The following is an 18,771-nucleotide window of genomic DNA, read 5'->3' as shown; positions in this document are numbered from 1 at the left end:
GAAAATCCACAGATCTGGATTGTTGAAGTTGAGTTGGAGTGATTTACTGAACTTTGACTAGATCAGGGTGCTTCTCTTGGGTTTTCATTCTTTCATTCTTCCTGCAGAGTTTGTTGCACTTGCTCTGAATAGGAGGCATGTTCCTGTAAAGGCTGGCCTACCTTCTTGAAAGTCCAGAAGCCTTCTTGTCTTCAGCAGATCCTCTGATTCTCTGGTTTCTGAGGCTGTTTGGATGCAAACTGATGCTGGCTGCAGCTTTTCTTTCTGCTCCTCTTTTATAGCAGCCAGTCTGTGGATCAGATCGATGGATTGATTTCAGTCAGACTCTCTCACACCTTCATTGTGTACTAATCATACGACTGTGCTGACATTTGCTGGCTGATTGGGGAAAACAGTAAAAGTCTGCTTTTGTTATCAAGGTTTTGACTTATTAGCCTCTTTGTAAGGAGATAATCTACATCTGATCACGCTGCACAAAAAATTACAAAGTTTTCAAAGCACAACATCTGTGTGGTGGTGAGTTGGTGACAGATGAAGGCCATGACCTCGACGGGATAACTCAAAGGGTTTCTTCTAAAGTTCCATCACTGCAGCTGTATAATGCCTCCTTTATTTGCCCTTCCTTTTGGCATTTTAAATTCTTCAATAAAAACGATGACCGCCTGATTCTGGCCGGACTCATGTGTGCTTTGGCACAACCAAACACACCAGTGGACCACAGAGTAATAATAAAAAAAAAAATCACATCCTGATGAGTCATGTGTGCATTTTGTGCTGGAGGAGGAAACAAATAAACCAAAGCAGAGTCAGGATCCGTCCTTCACCCTTTACTCAATCTGCTGGACTCAGCAACAAGTCCTTTGGTTTGTTTGAATCCTCCAGTAAACAACATGACGGTACAGTTACACATCCGGACTATTACCTTGGAAGGAAATCAGCAGGCTGATTAGAGAGGCGTTCGCTGGGTTTGTATATGGAGCAGATAATGGAAACAAACAAGGGTCGACCCATTGACCCCGAGATCCGTTTGGCATTTAAAGTTACATCCATTGAAATCCAGTAGACAAATGTTCAGATACAGCAGCAGAGCAAAGTAACAATATCATCCAAAATGTCATTTATTGCAGTGACTTGATTCAAAAAGTGAAAGTTTTTGTCACAGAGTGGTAGATTTAGCTTGGTGAATGAAACCACAAAAACAAACAAAACCAGCATGGAGGAGGCCCGCCTGCGGTTCTGCTGAGGAAACCCAGGTTGCTTTGACCATCAGCTCATCTGCAGTATTGGTTTACAGATGTTACCATGGTGATTGAAGCAGGTATTAGTACTTTAGGCAAAGCGGGCCGGTACCATGTCCTCCGTTCAGGAGTCGTCCTCCTTAAAGGTGAACCTCCATTCCAGTGTCAACAGGTCTCCCTCTGGGCGTCGACCTCATCCTGCTCCTGATCCAACACGCTAATAACAGAGCTAATGTTTTGTTTAGTGACTTAGCATGTTTGCTAACTTTGAAATGTTTAGCACATTTAGCTTTCATAGTGCATGTAAATTTAAATGTCAAAAACAAACTGATGCTAAAGCGTTGCAGTCTTTCAACGGTAGATACAATTTGAATTGATGTTAGCACTTTAGCATTAGCTTCTGCTAAATACCATGTTGGTATTGAGCTTTAGCGTTAGTGTACACATATAACTTTTTACTTAGCTGTGTCCACTACTGTAAAAAAAACTAAAACTAACAGGAAATGTAGTTTCTTTCTATTAAATATTTGTACTTCCTCCTTTCCTTCTTTATGTTTACTTACTGTGAACAACGTGATAAATGATGTAAAACTCCCATCAGACAGACGTGACTTCTCCTGCATGTGTGCAGCAGATCTGGCTTGATGCTCAGAGCTGAGCTGACGGAGATCCTTACATCACCTGGAAGTGAGTTTTGATGAAGCTGTTTAACGATTTCATAATTTCATAAACAGGCGAGATAATCCTTTGCAGCGCGAGGCAATCAGCCACAGCGGACCGTCGAACAAGAGGAATGTCAGACAAACACAGGTGGTTTCCATCCCGAGCTTCCAGCTGCTGCCGCTGCTGCTGCTCAGCTTTCAACACCAAAACCTCTCTGAGATCAGGACATGTGATTATTTTATGAGATAGGATTATTTTTTGTGTGAGGCGATGAAGTTTCAGCAAAAAAAATCCATGAAATTTCTCTCTTCTTAGCTGGAAACAGCACTGAGCTGATGATTGGAGGGGGGTGTAAAACAAACAGCTCAATAATTCACTCAGCACTCAAAGTGTTATTCCAGAAAATAATACTACAGCTACTCAATTAGGACCAAAAACAAAACAATTTCCCCTTGAAACAGGAGACGCATTTATTTACAGGTTGCCGTGGAAACACAGGATGCGGTCTCCTGCAGGCAGGAAGCCCCGGTGACACGAAGTGTTGTTGGTAATCAGTCAGCTAATCAAAACAAGTTATTAATTTGGTAAAACAATATGTTTCCTGCTGCGTGTTTTCAGAGGTCGCCGTGGAAATCCGAGCTCCGCCTCCTCTCTGTGATGGGTTTCACAGAGGCTGGAATATCCTGACAACACCTGGTTCCTTCCTGGGAAAGCATTCAAGGAACCCTGAAAACTCTCCGGGTCACATGGGACTGGGTTTAACGTTTCTGTGACCAGAGCACGAATCAAAACAAAGAGTCTAAGTCTGGTTCAGAGGTTTAAATCATACAGTGCAAATGGAGCTTCATGAAACTCTGGGAGTCAAATCAAACTGATAAAATAGTCCCTGAGTATGGATGCTAAGCTAAGCACAGACCTTGGAAGCTTGTAAGAATGTAAACTTTCACAGAGGAACAGAAAGTTTTCCATGGGCCTCCATCTTTTTTCTAGATCCATTTATCCAGGCTGCAGGAATTTGGGATAAATTTCCATTTCAAGAGCATTTCCAGGAAACGCCACAGATTTACTGGTAGAAATTTACCCCAGAAAACTATCAGGGTCCCGTTTGTACAGGTGCACAGTCAGAAAAAGTACAGCATATTTAATTAGTAAGCCAAATATTTAGCCACAAACTGAAAATATAGAACATTTATCTCCAAAAAATGTTTTTGAAGCTAAATATTTAGTTTGCAAACTAAATATTCAGCTGTCTCACTGCAAACTGAATGTTTGAAACTGTGACGTTTATGAATGAAGGAATAATGTTGAGGGAATTACTTTGAAAAATGAACCCCATTTTTTTCTTATGACGATGTAACTTTACAAATGTCCCACCGCAGCAAACAGCCGCCTGGGAGGTTAAAACTTTTCATGCTGCCTGCATTAAAACCAGACTGATTCACACTGAGGACTGCTTGCTGTTATTTATGAATCCTCTCATAAACATGCACCCAGCATCGTATTGGCTGTGTGTGTTTGGTTCGCTGAGCAGTAAAATAATGTGTGCATCCAACAAGCACCGAACACATGAAACATTTTTTCCTAAAATCGTCTTGCTGTAAACATCCATAGATGTGTTGTCTTTTTGTTATTTTTAAATCTGATGTGATTAAAACCGTTTTGTTTTTTTGCATCTGCTGGTGCACAGATTAATGAGCTCTACAGGAAAACCAGGACAGCTGCAGCCGGCTCCGTTTCATTGTTTCATGCCAGATGAGAAACTCAAACCTGGAGGATTAACTCGTGATTTTAACGTGCAGTTCATGACAGGAACTTTATGATCCTTAAAGCTCCATGTGGTCAGATACTATGTATTAATCATATAATGTTTTTAATTGTCCAGAATAACTTGGAAACTGTATTTCTAGGAGGAACAATGAGGGACGAACCCGTTTTTCTGCTCCAGCTTCATTAGGGATTTAAGGTGGACTGAGATCTGTAATGAGTTTCACGTTGGAAACCGCTGAAGATAATTGGTGTTTCTTTTTAAATTTTACGTTCCCGCCTGCAGCGAAACAGAAAGCTGTTCCCCTCCCTGATGCTGGTCAGCAGCTGCAGCAGCAGGTAATAAACTCAGCTGGTGGTTCACTCTGACTCTGCATAATGCTGATGTTGGATAATCAGCCATTCGTTCAAACTGGTCAAAATAACTGATACAAACAGAGGAGGTGGAATTTGTTCCTGCCCGGCCGCTGATACCTGAAGGGACTGCTGCAGTTTCCCAGCGGAAAAGTTGCACAATATGTGGAATAAATAACAACCATAAAAACCTTCAGCCACTTCCAGACAGCCTGAAACAAAGCAAAGCGCAACAAGCCCATTGGACAAAGCCAGCATATCATGTGAAAAATCTACTTTTTCTGCCGATAAACTGTCTAAATATGTTAATTAGGGCTTTATCTTTACGTTTTTGTGCGTAGTTTGACTTTTACATGTAAATGTATTAAGTTCTCAGATATTTTGCTATCTCAGTGCTGCCCTCTGTAGGTTGGCGACGGCTAAGCAGCTGAATGCTATCTGACCACGCCCCTCTGTCCACACTGGTCCCGCCCACTTTGTTGTAATTTGTCTAAACTTTAGACTGAGTCACACTTTAACTTTAGCTTTTAGTTGTCTTTTTTAAGTTGCAGTATGTAACTTTTATATTAAAAAAACATTTTTGTTCAAATTGTCACTGTGACTTTGAGATGAGACCAAACGAGCTCCTGCCTTCTCCCAGTACTAACTAGAAACAACCAATCAGAGCCAGGAGGCGGGTCTTAGCGCTGTCAATCAACCTAATTTCCTCCTCCCTTTTCCACTCCTACTTTCTGCTGTGTTGCAGTTAGCACAGTTTGTTAGCATAGCCACTGATGACGTCAGATAAATAAGTTGTTAGCCATTAGCATTAGTACCATTAGCACATTTAGCAGTGTACATGAGGTTGATTGACAGCACTAAGACCCGCCTCCTGGCTCTGACTCGTTGTTTTTGGTGCATCTTTTCAGACAGCAATCGCAGCTCAGAGAGAAGATTGATCTTCTCACAGATTACAACATAGTGACAGTTTTTTAACAAAGAAGTAAAGAATATATTTTTCATACTGCAGGGTCACCATCAACATTAAGCAGAAGTAACTGACTTTCAAAATAAAGCCCAAACTTCACCATAACATGATGATGTTGGATGCGTTCCCAAAAGCTGTTATCAGGTCCCCAGTTTTCACACAGGCGAGGCTCAGCCAGCCTGGCCCTGTCACTCGCCATCTTGTCCTGAGCACTGAGAGGCCCGAGCTTCTGCTTTCCAAAATAAGTCATCAACAGGAGGCTTTCTGTGGGACGAGACAAAGGGACGCTGATAGGAGCTGGGAGCTCTCACATTATGGAGCCCAAACAGCTGAAGACAAGCGCGACAGGCTGAAGCTCCGCCGGACGAAGGCATGTGAAAAGGGATATTAGACTCCTAACGCGCTTCGTACCATGAAGAAGCTTTTAGTTGCTAAGCATCAAATCAAAACAAGTACAGGACATTTTGTTCCTGAATTGTCCCCTTTGTCCAAGCAGTCTATTGGCATCTTCTTCAAACTTAACACTTCTTCATGATCCCCTGAATTTCATCTGTTCATGGAAGTACGGGACCTCCTGCAGGTTTGAGATGCTTTTTACCTCCAATAAACATCAAAGTTTGTTTTGCAAGTTGTGAGGAACTAAAATGCAGAACGTGGATTTAGCCTGGGGATCCAGACCAGGTCCTTCATCAACCATAAAGCCCAGTTTTTTAAATTTGATGATTTAGGGTGAGTTCACACCAGCCTTGTTCAGTTCGCTTCAATCCAACTCCAGGCCGTTTGTCCGGAAAGTCCGGTCCATTTGGGGAATGTGAATCAAACTTTGAGCTGAGCTCTGGTCAGCCTACAAACCTCAGTCTGGGTTTGGTTGACATGAACTCTGGTGCAGTTTGAATGCATATGAGAACACCAAGCGGACCAGACACAGGAAGTGGGATACAACGCAGGGCATTCTGGGTAACTACAACCAAAACAAACATGCTAGCTTAGCGCTAGCAGGAGAAATGTCTTGTGGTCTTTAGCTGAACACGGAAGAAAACTCCTCAAACCTCCAAAATCTGACACCACTCCATTTCTGTTTACCTTATTTTCTGGACTATAATCCAGTTTTTCCCATAGTCTGGCTGGTCCAGCGACTTGTACATGTCTCTTTCCTCTTCATGAAGCATTTTTGGCTCAAGTGTTAATTCGTACTGATGTACATGAACCAAGGACTGAACATTACCGTTTTCAGTCATGAGAAAAACAAAAAAGCAAACTTAATGGAAGAGCTGGAGGACGGAGTCCAGAGTTTGGTGCTAAAATAACAACATGTGAGTCTTCAGTCCACATCCTGGTATTTTGCCCAGAAGATGAAAATACATGACTTTGCAGGCGGGTCGCCTCACTAAAGAGCGACTTAAAGTGAAGTATAAAGTAGCGCTCAGTGTCTTCAGAGGTTTTTGTGTCCTTTCCTTCAGTAGTTCTTGGTGCAGCGCCCCCACAGGCCAGGAGGGGAACAGGTTGGTTTGACTCAGAGCAGAAAGAAAGAACCACAGCAGCTGGAGGTGGAGCAAACGTTGCAACTTTGTTCCCCAATCCAACCGAGACGAAAAACAAGAATATGGCCGAAGAGAAGAAAATCCTAATCCAGAAAGAGAGGAACCCAAGAATAAACTACGAAACCAAGCAAAAAAATAAACTGGTATGGCAACACGATGTAGCAATGATGAAGAGAACTGAACATAGCAAGCTCTTAAACAATTATTAAAGAATTCAGATGTGACCCGGGATCACAACATGAAGCATTAACAACAGTAATTATTATTTAATACTCTGTGGTCAAAATTATGGTGACAGTTAGGAAAAAAAATGTCTCGAAGGGAAAAAATAAACAGATTATAAATTAATTTTATAGTTTTTCTTTGCCTCAGGGCAGCAGCTGCATTCCACCAACCTCCCATTATTTAATTAGCAAATAAATGACATTAAACTCTACAAAAAGGAATGTTTGCTCATAATTTCCACAGATTTTCCACCAGTTCCAGTTCCTACTGGTGTTCCTGCAGCTCATCATCTTCATCGCTGTTTGAGTCTGATTCATCTTCATCATGCCCCACTGGAGGCGAGTTCCTCCCAGTTCCTCCAGCATGAGGCTAACTTCACGCCTCTGCAAATAAAATCCATCATTTCTGTGTAACGTGTGTAAATCAGATGTGATGAACGTCTGTCGGATCAACTTCAGGCTCACTGGACGGCGTCAAAATGCATGAAATGAATTCAAACTGACAGTCGGATTAAAAGCCCACATGGAGTTCACCGACACGCAGGCTGAAAACTAAACAATCCAACATGGCCGCCTCACAAGCCACAGCAGAACCGCCATTCTGAGAGAACCGGACCGGAACCAGCTGGCTGAATTTAGTTAAATGAGTTTGGGCAATCTGAACTGAATAGTGAACCATATTTATACTTACTGCCACTAATAGATGATGTCAGAGAACTTTACATCGCTTCAAGCTTAACAGTTAAACTTAACTGAACAACTGAACCAAACAAACTGAACAAATCGAACAGAACTGAACTGAAAAAGCTGAGCTGAACTGAATAAACAGAACAAACCAAACAGAACCGATCAAACTAAACAGAACTGAACCAAACCAAACTGAGCAGAACCAAACCGAACAGAACCAAACCAAACTGAAGTGAACCAAACCAAACTGAAGTGAACAGAACCCAACTGAAGTGAACCAAACCAAACTGAAATGAACAGAACAGAACCAAACTGAAGTGAACCAAACCAAACTGAAGTGAACCAAACTGAAGTGAACCAAACCGAACTGAACAGAACCAAACTGAACTGAACAGAACCAAACCGAACTGAACAGAACCAAACCAAAGTGAAGTGAACCAAACCAAACTGAACAGAACCAAACCAAAGTGAAGTGAACCAAACCAAACCAAACTGAACAGAACCCAACTGAACAGAACCAAACTGAAATGAACCAGCTGCTGCTGGTCTCTGCAGGCTGAGTGTTGGGTTGAGGTCGGCGTTGCGTTGCTGCTTCTCTTCACAGAAAGCTACCAGCTGGTTCAGGAGCAGGAAGGTCTGCGCCCTGAGGAACTCCCGTAGTTTCGTAGTTCAGTGCAGCAGCTTGAAGATGTCAGAACCTCAGCTGAACGCTGAAGGCGGACTTCTATCATTTCAGCTGCATATAAAAGACACTTTTACTGTCAGAATATGAGGTAAAAGGATAAAACCGAATTGGGCCATCAATCAGCAGCCGCCTCTGAAGGAGAACCAGGATGAACTGCAAACCAGAAGCTGAGGCTGCTCGGGTTTGCTCCACCTGTTTGCCGCGGTACAAATCAGCGCCCGACCCGACCCGACCGGCCCGCCGGGGAAATCACTTTTCTTCACCTCATTGTCGGGCCTTGGAATCCCGCTCGGCTTTTCCAGATGGCTCCGGCAGCAGCAGAGCCGCTCCGACCAGCCGCTGCTCCCATCTGTCTATTCCAGGCGCAGCAACCCGCTCATTACTATCTGCAACTGTTCGTGACTGGGAACCTAATCTGGACAGCAGTTTATAAGGTCACTGGGCTGGACTGGCAATGGGCAAATGGGGCAATTAGTTTCAGATGGCTGAGTGTGGGGTATCGGTGTCAGCGTGAAACGGCATAAACCAGGAGACGCGGTTTATTTTTGATCCATCTTTCTGGAAAATGTGGAGCATTTGACCTGACGGCCGATCACCATAGAATAAAAATACCTTTAATCAGATTTCTGACTCAACTGCAAAGTGACAGGCAATCAGGGAAAATAGAGTCACACAAGAATAACCTGCTGCTTAATAAGAGCAAAAATGAAACATAAATAATATTCAGCTACTAAAAATACATCCAAAGAAATATACAACTAAGATGAATAACGACAAAAAGAAGGAATAAATTATTGCCAAAATCAATCAATCAATCAAATTTTATTTGTATAGCACATTTCAGCAGCAAGGCATTTCAAAGTGCTTTACATAAATAAAATAAAAACAGAATAAACAGTGAGAAAGAGATTTTAAAAAAAGATTAAAACATTAAAACCCCTTTTAGGACTTCAGTTAAACGTCGTTTAACTGGGACTCTAACCCTCTGGGACTTTAGTCAAAAACACCGTTTGACAAGGACTCCAACCTCTAGGCTTTTAGTTGAACGCCGTCAACTGGGACTCTAAACCCCGTAGGACTTTAGTTAAACGTTGTTTAACTGGGACTCTAAACCCCGTAGGACTTCAGCTAAACGTTGTTTAACTGGGACTCTAAACCCCGTAGGACTTTAGTTAAACGTCGTTTAACTGGGACTCTAAACCCCGTAGGACTTCAGCTAAACGTTGTTTAACTGGGACTCTAAACCCCGTAGGACTTCAGCTAAACGTTGTTTAACTGGGACTCTAAACCCCGTAGGACTTTAGTTAAACGTCGTTTAACTGGGACTCTAAACCCCGTCGGACTTTAGTTAAACGTCGTTTAACTGGGATGTTTTCCGGGGGTCTTTACATCATTAAAACGGAAACTGTGAGAAAGAGAAATGAAAAGAAATTAAAAAGTAAAGATAAAAACATTAGAGATTTTAAAAAAAGAAAAAATAAGATTAAAAACATAAAAACATCAAAGACATCAAAAATAAGAATAGTCTAAAAATTTTCAGAAAAACATGGAAATATTTGAGAAAAAACATCTGAATTAAAAAAGTTCAGACTTTTGATCAAAAATCAAAATTTCTGAATTTTCTTGCAAATTTTAAACTTTTTAAACTCAGACTTATTCAAGTTTTTTTCTAGAAAATTTCTAAGATTAATCTAAAAATTTCTAAATTTTTTCCAGTAGATTTTTGACTTTTCAAACTGAGAATTTTTTTCATTTTTGGGCAGAAAATTACTTTTTTTCCTAGAATGGCTCTGAGACGCTTTCATGTCCATGGTCCCATAATATACTCATATTAATCTTGTCCCATACGTCATCAACTGCATTCAGACGTTTTTGGCTGGTCTTTGTTATATTCTGACCAGGACCAGATCCCAGTGGGACTGGACTCTTTGAACTCTGATAAGTTTTTATTTTGTGGCTCTTTGTCTTTTTAAATTATAATGTTGCCTTGGGATTTCTGTTTTAGTAAAATGACACTTTATTAACACTGCAAGTCGACCAGCGATTGCTCCCAGCAGGAAGTGGACTGCAGAACAGGGCATTCTGGGTAAATACAACCAAAACAAACATGCTAGCCTAGCACTAGCAGGAGAAACAGCTCCTGGTCTTTTGCCAAAGACTAAAAAGAAGTCCTCTAACCTGATGTAATTTTGTTTGGTGACCGAAGTTAGTAGCGCTCAGTGTCTTCAGAGGTTTTCATGTCGTTTCCTTCAGTGGTTCTTGGTGCAGCGCCCCCACAGGCTAGGAGGGGAACAGGTTGGTTTGACTCAGCAGAGAGAAAGAACCACAGCAGCTGGAGGTGGAGCAGGTGATGAAAGAAACTGGAGTTTCCAGTTAAACGGACTGGAGTTGGATTAAAACGGACTCAATGAATCCTATCAGCTGCTGGGATGAAGGATCTGTGATAACGCTCTTTTGTGCACTTAGGATGTCTATCACACACAGCTTTATCCATTCAGTTGGAGACGTTACATTCCCGATATTTCCCCAGAATCAGTGGAAGCTAACATCTGGCTGGAGATGTTAGCATCTCCCGAAGAAACGTTAGCAGCTCCTCAGTCCCGGATGTTGGTGTAGAACCAGCAGCTGGTTGTGCCAATGAGCCACTATGCTGTGTGTCGTGGATGAGGTGCAGGAAGTGGGTTAATGAGAAAAGTTCACAGAGAGTCCAGCGTCTGCTTCCACCTCCAGCCCGAAACACAAAGGTGGAAGGATTCGTCTCTCTGGGAAGAGAGATGAGGCAACTGGTTCAAAAGTTCAGCTCTGCTTGGGAATCCCTCTGGCTGCCACTGCCATTCGGCACACCCTTGGTGTGAGGAGCGGTTCTGCGTGAAGCTCCCGGCAGCGGGAGTCTCCGCACAGACACAGGGCCGATGAAGAGCCTGGTTCACCTCATCCTCCCTGATGAATCTGTTAAACTCATCCAAGACGTCTCGGCATGGCCCCCTTTTCAGCGCTGGCAATGTTTTCTCTAAAGCGTCTCAGGAGACGCCATGAAATCAATTCCCTCACCTTTGACCTCTGAACGCTACGGCTTATATAATGACTCCATGAAATGACATCACTTCCTGTTTGCTTCATCTCATCGAGGCAGTCAACTCTGACAGAATTTCATCTGTTTGTTCAAAAATGTAATCATGTTGGTCAATATTTACCGGACAAAGGGATGGACGATTGACGGACGGATGATGGCTGGATGGATGGACGATAGTTGGATGGATGATTGTTGGATGTATTTGAAGTCGGGCTGGGACAGTGAAAACCTTAATTTCTCAGTTTTCTCATTTCTGACCTTCTTCTATCATTGATCCAAACCCTCCAACCCACTAGGTGGCGGTAAAGTCCAGCTGCAAGTTGAAAAACAGAGAAAAGTGCCACGATTATCGATGTAAGATGCTTCAATCCAATCGTGATGCGAATTTTAGGTCAACTTTTAAAGCGCTGCATAAAGAGAGGCTACGCTGAGCGTCGTTTGATCAGATGTCGATTTTACGGTTGCTCAACAGGAAGTAGAGGTTGCCAACTAATGGTTGTCATGACGACTTGGTGAGCTGGGGGAGCTTTGGAGACGTGTGGCGTAAAACAAACTCAGTGTCTCAGTTTATTTAAACGTTTAAAAATATTTATGAAGATCAATAAATTTATAGAAGCTGAACAGCGCGTTCTCTTGTCTTTCCCATTATGCAAAGTAGCAAATAGAAATGGGAATCTATGCTGAACCATGTTTTTTTCTAATGATATTATTGATATTTGGACGACTAAACAAAGATTTTTCTTCAAAAGTGTTAATGTGACATTATAAGACCGATTACCAATAAATCGACTGGATGATCAATAATTTATAGTTTTTCTCATTCTAACAAGAAGTGGATGACAGAAGTCTTAAGTTTTAGTCTGATGCTTCGGTTTGTTTAAATAATAATTTTGTTTACAGAGACTTGATAATAAAATTTATTGATCTTTCTGAATGAGTTCTTACAATATCATGACATTATTACCTTTATATCGGTTGAAAATGCTCCCAAAACAACATTATTGTTGTTTACTGTAGTAACTTCTAGGACGATTGGTCGTCCAGCTAAATTAGCTTCCTGGAGAGATTTACGGAGTATGCTGCAAAAAAGGCCTGACCTTTGACCTTTTCCTGTCCAATTTGCCTAGAAATAGAGGGAAAAATCTTAACAAGAACAATAAAACTGTTGCTTATTACAAGGCCTAGCAAGAGAAAATAAAGTCCTGAGTGTGACTGATGAGTCCTGACGCTCAGGTCGGAGAGCCCTGACCCGGTTCGGAGCGTTTCGCTGCGTTCCGCGGCCGTCGCCACGTCCGAGCAGCCGTCATGCTGCGGGCCGGGTCTGATCTCCTCCAGCTGACGGCTCGTCTCTGTGGCTTCGTGCCCAGGGCTCACTTCTAATCATCTCCACAGTCGAAGACAGCTCTGAGAAAGTCCAGAAGCGCGGTCGTAAAAAGCGCGGGTTTTTATCACCCGACGAGCCTCTTTGGTCCCGCGGCACAAAGCTGCGTTTGTGACGTCTCTCCCTGCAAAACGTAACCGGACCCGGAGCGGTTCCGCTCCGCGTCTTATCGATGTTTTAACAGCTGCTTCTCTGGTCGGGTTCCCATTTCCAGAATAAGATAGTCCCAGCTGTCTCCGCTGGCTGGACGGACATAATGTGGCTCTTAGAGAGGAATGTTGGAGCAAAAGTCGACTGTTGATTTATGATGTGGAATACAACTTGACTTGAGTGCTACTGTCAGGACGCCATGGTCATTAGGCAGAATCGCCGCGTCGCTCCGTATCTGCCTAACATCGGCCTGCAGACAGGCGAGCCCATCTGCTGCGCTTTAGGAACTCCACAGAGATCCAGCTTTTTATGATCTGGAAGCGTTTAGAAATACCTCGCGTCGGAGCAAACAGGAGAAAATTACACGGAGGCGTAATTTTACAGTGCAGTCGTGGTGAAAACAAAGCAGATATACAAACAATGATGTGGTCTGCACCAAATCTAAATGCTGATTCCACAGCACAGATGAAGTCATGGAAAAGTCCAAGTATGGGCCAAGTTCTGCTGGTCAGAGGCACCATATTCTGCTTCCTGTAACAGGTTGCGACAGATCCATGGCCTACACAAAACATCATTACGTTACTCCACAAAATCTTTCTACAATAATCAGATTTTAGCTGGTTTAGGGGTCCTGTCACTTTAAATCCAAATAATCTGCTGCTGGCCACCCCTCCAAACTCAACGTTTACAAGTGGCTGCAGACAGATTCACAATAATACCGCCGTAGGTCTTTGAAAAGCAGAAGTGGAGCCTCCTGAACAACCAAAGTGGAAGTCGACAACAAAACACTTTTACGTTCCACACTGCAAAAACAGAATCTTACCAAATATTCTTGGTCTAATTCCAGTGTAAATGTCTCAATAAACATAAAATTAAACAAAACTTGTAACTTTTCAGCAAGAAATAGGAGCCTATTTAAGTCAATAATTCCTTAACATTACTAGTACTAGTCAAGTGAAATGAACTAGTCCCTTTTAATCTGATGAACCAGATTCATCAGTGAATCTGGTTTTTTCTGACCCGTCCTCGTCACTCGTTTCCCTCGGATCTCAACATTTCTTCCTGAATTTCTGCGGCTTCCAGATTAATAAGAATTAATCTGTGAGGATATGGGAAACATTTCACTTACCTTCCAGGACTCAAATTTTTAGGGTAAAACTTCAAAACTGCTGGACAACTTTCGGAAAAATTACAATTCAAAAAGTGACGATCAAATAAAGCCTTTTGTTACATTTTACATCCAGGAGATAATTAGTTGGAAAGACAAGAATCCAGGGACGTAATCCCACATAAATCCGAGCCTCTGGGATTTCGCAGAGCGGATTTCTGCAGGCGTATAATTTATCGTGAAAACCCGACAGACTGCAGGATCTTCTGACGGGTTTCCAGCCTCCGGGGGTTTTCAGGAGTTCAGCCGCGGAAGTGCGAAGTGAAGCAATCTGCAATTTCTGGATTAGTTTTAATCCGTTTGAGAAACACGGAGCTTTGAGAGTTTCACTGAGGGTCGACCTGCTAACCAGCAGCTGGGAAACCAGCAGGTTTCAGCTCCTCTGCTTTCAGCAGCAGATTCCTTCACTTCATCAAATGTTTGGATAGAAAATATAAAACGGACTCAAAACTTTATACGAGTAAACTTCCTTTGTTTTTGTTCAGGGCTTTCTGATTTTTTGCTGTTTAATGAATATTTTACATTTTGACTCAGCATCCATGATCTCCTTCAGGTCACGTCACTGATTTTCAGCTTTAGTTCTGGATTCAACCGTAAATGTTTAAGAATTTAATTTTCCTCAAGTCATTTTCTTGGTTGATATGTTTTAATTCAGTCCATGGCTGACACATTGGTGATGCCTGGTATAGCAGAGCGTCATGCTAACTTTAGCTCTCGATACGGACGTGTTTTAAAAAACATGGCCGTCGGTTCGGCTGCTCTTAGCCTGAAGATGTAGAGAAACTTTCTGGAGTTCCAGCTGATCCTGATTAGGAAGCCCAGCATTGGATCGTTCACTGTCAGCATTCAGTCCTCCTGACCAGCAGGAGGCGCCAGGGGAGAGGAAAAGCTCCCCTTTCACAGAAAGAACGCTCCAGCAGAACCAGAACCAGAACCGGGCTCAGTACCAGTCTGCCACGATGGACCAGGAGAACTTTCCGCGTTAAAGTAAAAGCTTAACATCATCATATCTCAGCCAATCGGAACGCCAGACCAGCTGGAGCTTCTAGAGAGAAAAATCTAAAAAAAAAACCTAAAAGTTAGCAGGAGCAATGCCAGCAAAAAATGAAAACTGGAGAGTAGTAGGAGAAGAAGAAAGCGCGGTGAGTTTGTCCTCCAGCTGCATCTAAAGCAGCAGCGATCAGGACGACCTGAGCTGTTAGCAAGAGGCCGACGTTAATCATTACATTTAGTTTCTTCATGTTTAGGCTCTGGCCAAAGGGAAGCCGTTCCTCAGACGCTGACCGAGCCGACCGGACCTTCGTTCTGTCTCAGCGTGACGACCGTCTGCGTTTGGTCCAAAACACTGCAGTTAACCGGCTCTCAGCAGCAGAGCTCGTGTTTTAACTAGACCTGGAGGTTTTTCCTTTCTGTTTCCAACCCGACGCCTGGAGAACAGAACCAGAACTGGGCCGAGATTCCTGCAGGGAAACCGGCAGAATCTCTGCAGCCAGTTTACGATCGGAACTGGATCAGGAAACCACAAACAAAACGCAGCAGAGCTGCAGTCCCTCTGGAGTGTGTCTCCATCAGACGCTTCTTATCCTAGATTTCATCTAAAACTCACCGTTTAGCTGCTCCTTCTACATCTGACCTAATAATTCATCTCCAAATATCCTCAAAAAGTCATTGATGGAGATTCTGTGGGGAGGAAGGATCTCCAGTAGCAGTCAGTCTTGCAATGACTCTGAAGAGCCCTCTGACTGAACACTGCTAACATGCTAACAGCTGAGTGTCCTAAAATAGAGACGATGTTCCACGGTGACAAACTGGCCGACTCTGCTAATCCACCTCCTTTTCTTTTGCCGGACAGAGAGATGTTGGAGTAGGGGATTTAACTTCCTCCTTTTCATCTCCTCTGGGATTTGGATTTCAGGGGTTATTTGAGCTTTTGAGATGCTAATCAGCAACCTCCTCGTTGTGAAAACAAAACCTGGTTTCCACGGTTACGCACCACAACATCTGTCTGAAAGCAACAAATGTGAACATAAAAATCCTTCCAGCTGCACAGCCAAACATCCAAAACGAATCAGAAGCAGCGCGTTAAAGTTTCTACCATCCTTCCAGAGCTGATGAACGGCTTCTCTGGTTTTATTCTGATGGACGTTACAGTGAAACGAAGCAGCTCAGACACATTTCTAACGAGTTAAAACCAAAGAGCCGCAAAGTGGCAGCAGGGGAAGCCGCCGCATCACAACCCGGCGCAGCCGGCCCCGAGAGAGCCGAGTGGTTCCACATGTTCACCGAGACTCGGAGGCAGATAAGATGGCGGTTGCTCAGAAACAAGAGGTCACCGCTGAGGGAGGGGCAGGAAAACGCACCATCAGCATTTCCCAGGGATGAAAAGCTCAACAGTTTGAGGGTTTGATGATGCAGGTGGAGCAGCAAATCCAACAAGTCTAATCAGGTCTTATCTGGCTCGGCTGCCATTTCACGGCTGTTTGAAGCCAGTGGGCCGTGTTCCCGCTGGAGACGACAATGTTATCTAGAAAAGCAGGCAGGTACGGAGAAACATGGCGGCTGGTGCAGGAGGAAACAAACCGATCACCTGCGTCTGTCGTTTATACTGTAAAACATTTACAGCAATAATTTGGGTTATTCAGTTTGTCATGATGGGGTTTATCAAAGTCACATTTTCACCAAGTCATTCAGTCATTTATTAATGTCAGTTTCAAAATAAATTATGAGTCAACATGCTAAACATTTATCTTACAACTAAATATTCTGAAAATAAATATTTAGTTTGGAGATAAATATTTATCTCCGCTAAATACTTAGCTTAATAATTACATGCAGTTTTTATCTAAATGTTTAGCTTGATAACTGAATGTTTAGCTTGAAGATAAATATTTAGCTAGCAAATTAAATGTTTATTTTCAAACTCAATATTTAGCTTGACAATTATATATTTAGCTTCAAACTCAATAATTAGTCAAATATTTAGCTCAGAGCTAAAAATTCATGTAATGTGCATTTTCACTTGCCAATAACAGGAAATGGACTACCAAAATAAAAGCTGGGCCTTCCATACATCTTTAAAAACTCCTGCTTATTACCTTTATGAGTTTTTTTTACTTCTTGGACCTAAATATTTAGTTCAAAACTGTGATCTTTATAAATGAATTAATAACATGGTCAAATATCGTGTTTTCACTGTGGATTGTTACAAGCGGCGCCATATATTTGTCAATAAATATAATTTATTAACGGGTAGAGATTTAATAATACAAAGAGCCCAGAAAGCAGAATCCATCACATGAGCAGAAACAGGAGCTGAAAACAGTCCAGCTTCTCTGATTATCATTCCTGGAATCAGAAAACCTCACATCCTTCAAACCGTCACAACCAGAACAAATGTTTTTATTCAAACCTCCAATAAAAAACGGTTTCATATTTTTAACCACTCAGACTGAAACACTGCAGAAAGCCCTGTGCTAGCGGTGATTATTTGCTTGAGTTTCTGGGTTCGGCTCTGGTTCTGGAATTATGTGGTCAGAACCGGGTCAGAGAAAAGCCAGGAAGTCGAATCGGATCCAGTGCTTTAGGTTCCGCTCATTTTTCACATGAAGAGGGCAGAAAAACACAAGCCATCACATGAGCCAGCTGACTTCAGCTCCTCCAGAGGCTCTCTGCCGAACCTGGCCCAGATTCGGGGCTTGGCTTCGGAATAATGCTCATGTATTCCCCAAACCTCCACAAAACAGACAAATCGGTTGCCTCTGCCTCCCCGATCAGCCCAGGCCTCATGTGTTTGCACTAAAACTTCCTGACCTGAGCGCAATCCCCCAGCAGCCCCAATAAAGCGCTTAATGTCGGAAAGCTTGGACGGCCCGGGGCCCCGAGCCGCGGCCGGAGCTAGCCGGCCGGACGGCGGCGGCAGGTGCCGGCGAACGGCCGCTCCGCGCCGCGGCTCGGGGGAAACACCGAGTCGGGTTTTATGACACGTTAAATAATGATGAGCAGGAAAAGGCCGATTATTGTTCTGCTGAGATCAGAACCAAATACCTTCCGACTGGTGGATGATGAATCAAAGAAAAGGGATGGAAACGACATAAATTATTTCATGATTTTTTTTTTGTTCGCTCTGATGACAACAGAACCGTTTAAAGGTGTCTTCACGGCGTGGAAATCAAAGTTTGAACATCTTGGACGCTCTTGCTTGTTTTCTAAATTAATTTCTGGAGCTTTTCTTTGTGTTGTGAAGGAATATTTTTGGTTCGGCTGTTACAAATAGAGATTATAAGGGTGTTCGTTTTCATATTTGCTTATACTGTATATCCTACCATGTACCCTGGTCTTTAGCCAAAGAGAAAAGAGAGAAATCCTCCAACCGCTGAAATCTGACGCCTCCATTTTGTTCGGTGGAAAAAGAAGCTGGGTTCTTCTTCTTCTTCTTCTTCTTCTTCTTCTTCTTCTTGCTTAATGGCGGTTGGCAGCAACTAAAAGGTGTGAATTACCGCCACCTACTGGAAAGGAGCGTGGATCAGAATGCAATTTATAAAATCTATATTAAAAAAACGTATATCCTTTCTATCAGTTTATTTTTCTTAAGATAGTTCAATCAATCAATCAATCAAATTTTATTTGTATAGCACATTTCAGCGGCAAGGCATTTCAAAGTGCTTTACATCATTAAAATAAAAACAGGAATAAACAGTGAGAAAGAGAAAAGGTTTTTGAAAAAGATTAAAACAAATAAAAAAATTTAAGTTCATTAAATAACGTAAATATTCAGAAGTAGAAGAATTCCCCAAGACATCTTGTATTTTTAACTGTAATTTATTCCTTTAAAAGTCTACATTCTAACTTCCTTCTTCCATCAGAGAACAACAAAACA

The 18,771-nt window shown here is 42.5% G+C and overlaps 1 long non-coding RNA gene across 2 annotated transcripts; it reads right to left on the bottom strand.

Moving 5' to 3' along the window:
• Positions 1–8,929: 8,929 nt before the first annotated feature.
• LOC103461866 (uncharacterized) lies at positions 8,930–18,313 on the bottom strand. Of its 2 annotated transcripts, none has more exons than XR_014086715.1 (3): positions 18,218–18,313; positions 12,161–16,500; positions 8,930–11,509 (listed from the first exon to the last, which is right to left on the bottom strand). It is a non-coding gene; the product is annotated as an uncharacterized LOC103461866 (long non-coding RNA). The 2 variants fall into 2 exon arrangements; XR_533223.3 differs by having other exon boundaries at positions 12,161–12,319.
• Positions 18,314–18,771: the final 458 nt, after the last annotated feature.

The sequence above is a fragment of the Poecilia reticulata genome, chromosome 2 (genome assembly GCF_904066995.2).
Source record: "Poecilia reticulata chromosome 2, P_reticulata-male-v2, whole genome shotgun sequence".
NCBI classification, from domain to species: domain Eukaryota; kingdom Metazoa; phylum Chordata; class Actinopteri; order Cyprinodontiformes; family Poeciliidae; genus Poecilia; species Poecilia reticulata.
Note: the sequence above shows the minus strand (reverse complement) of the source record. Positions and strands in the feature narration are given on the sequence as shown.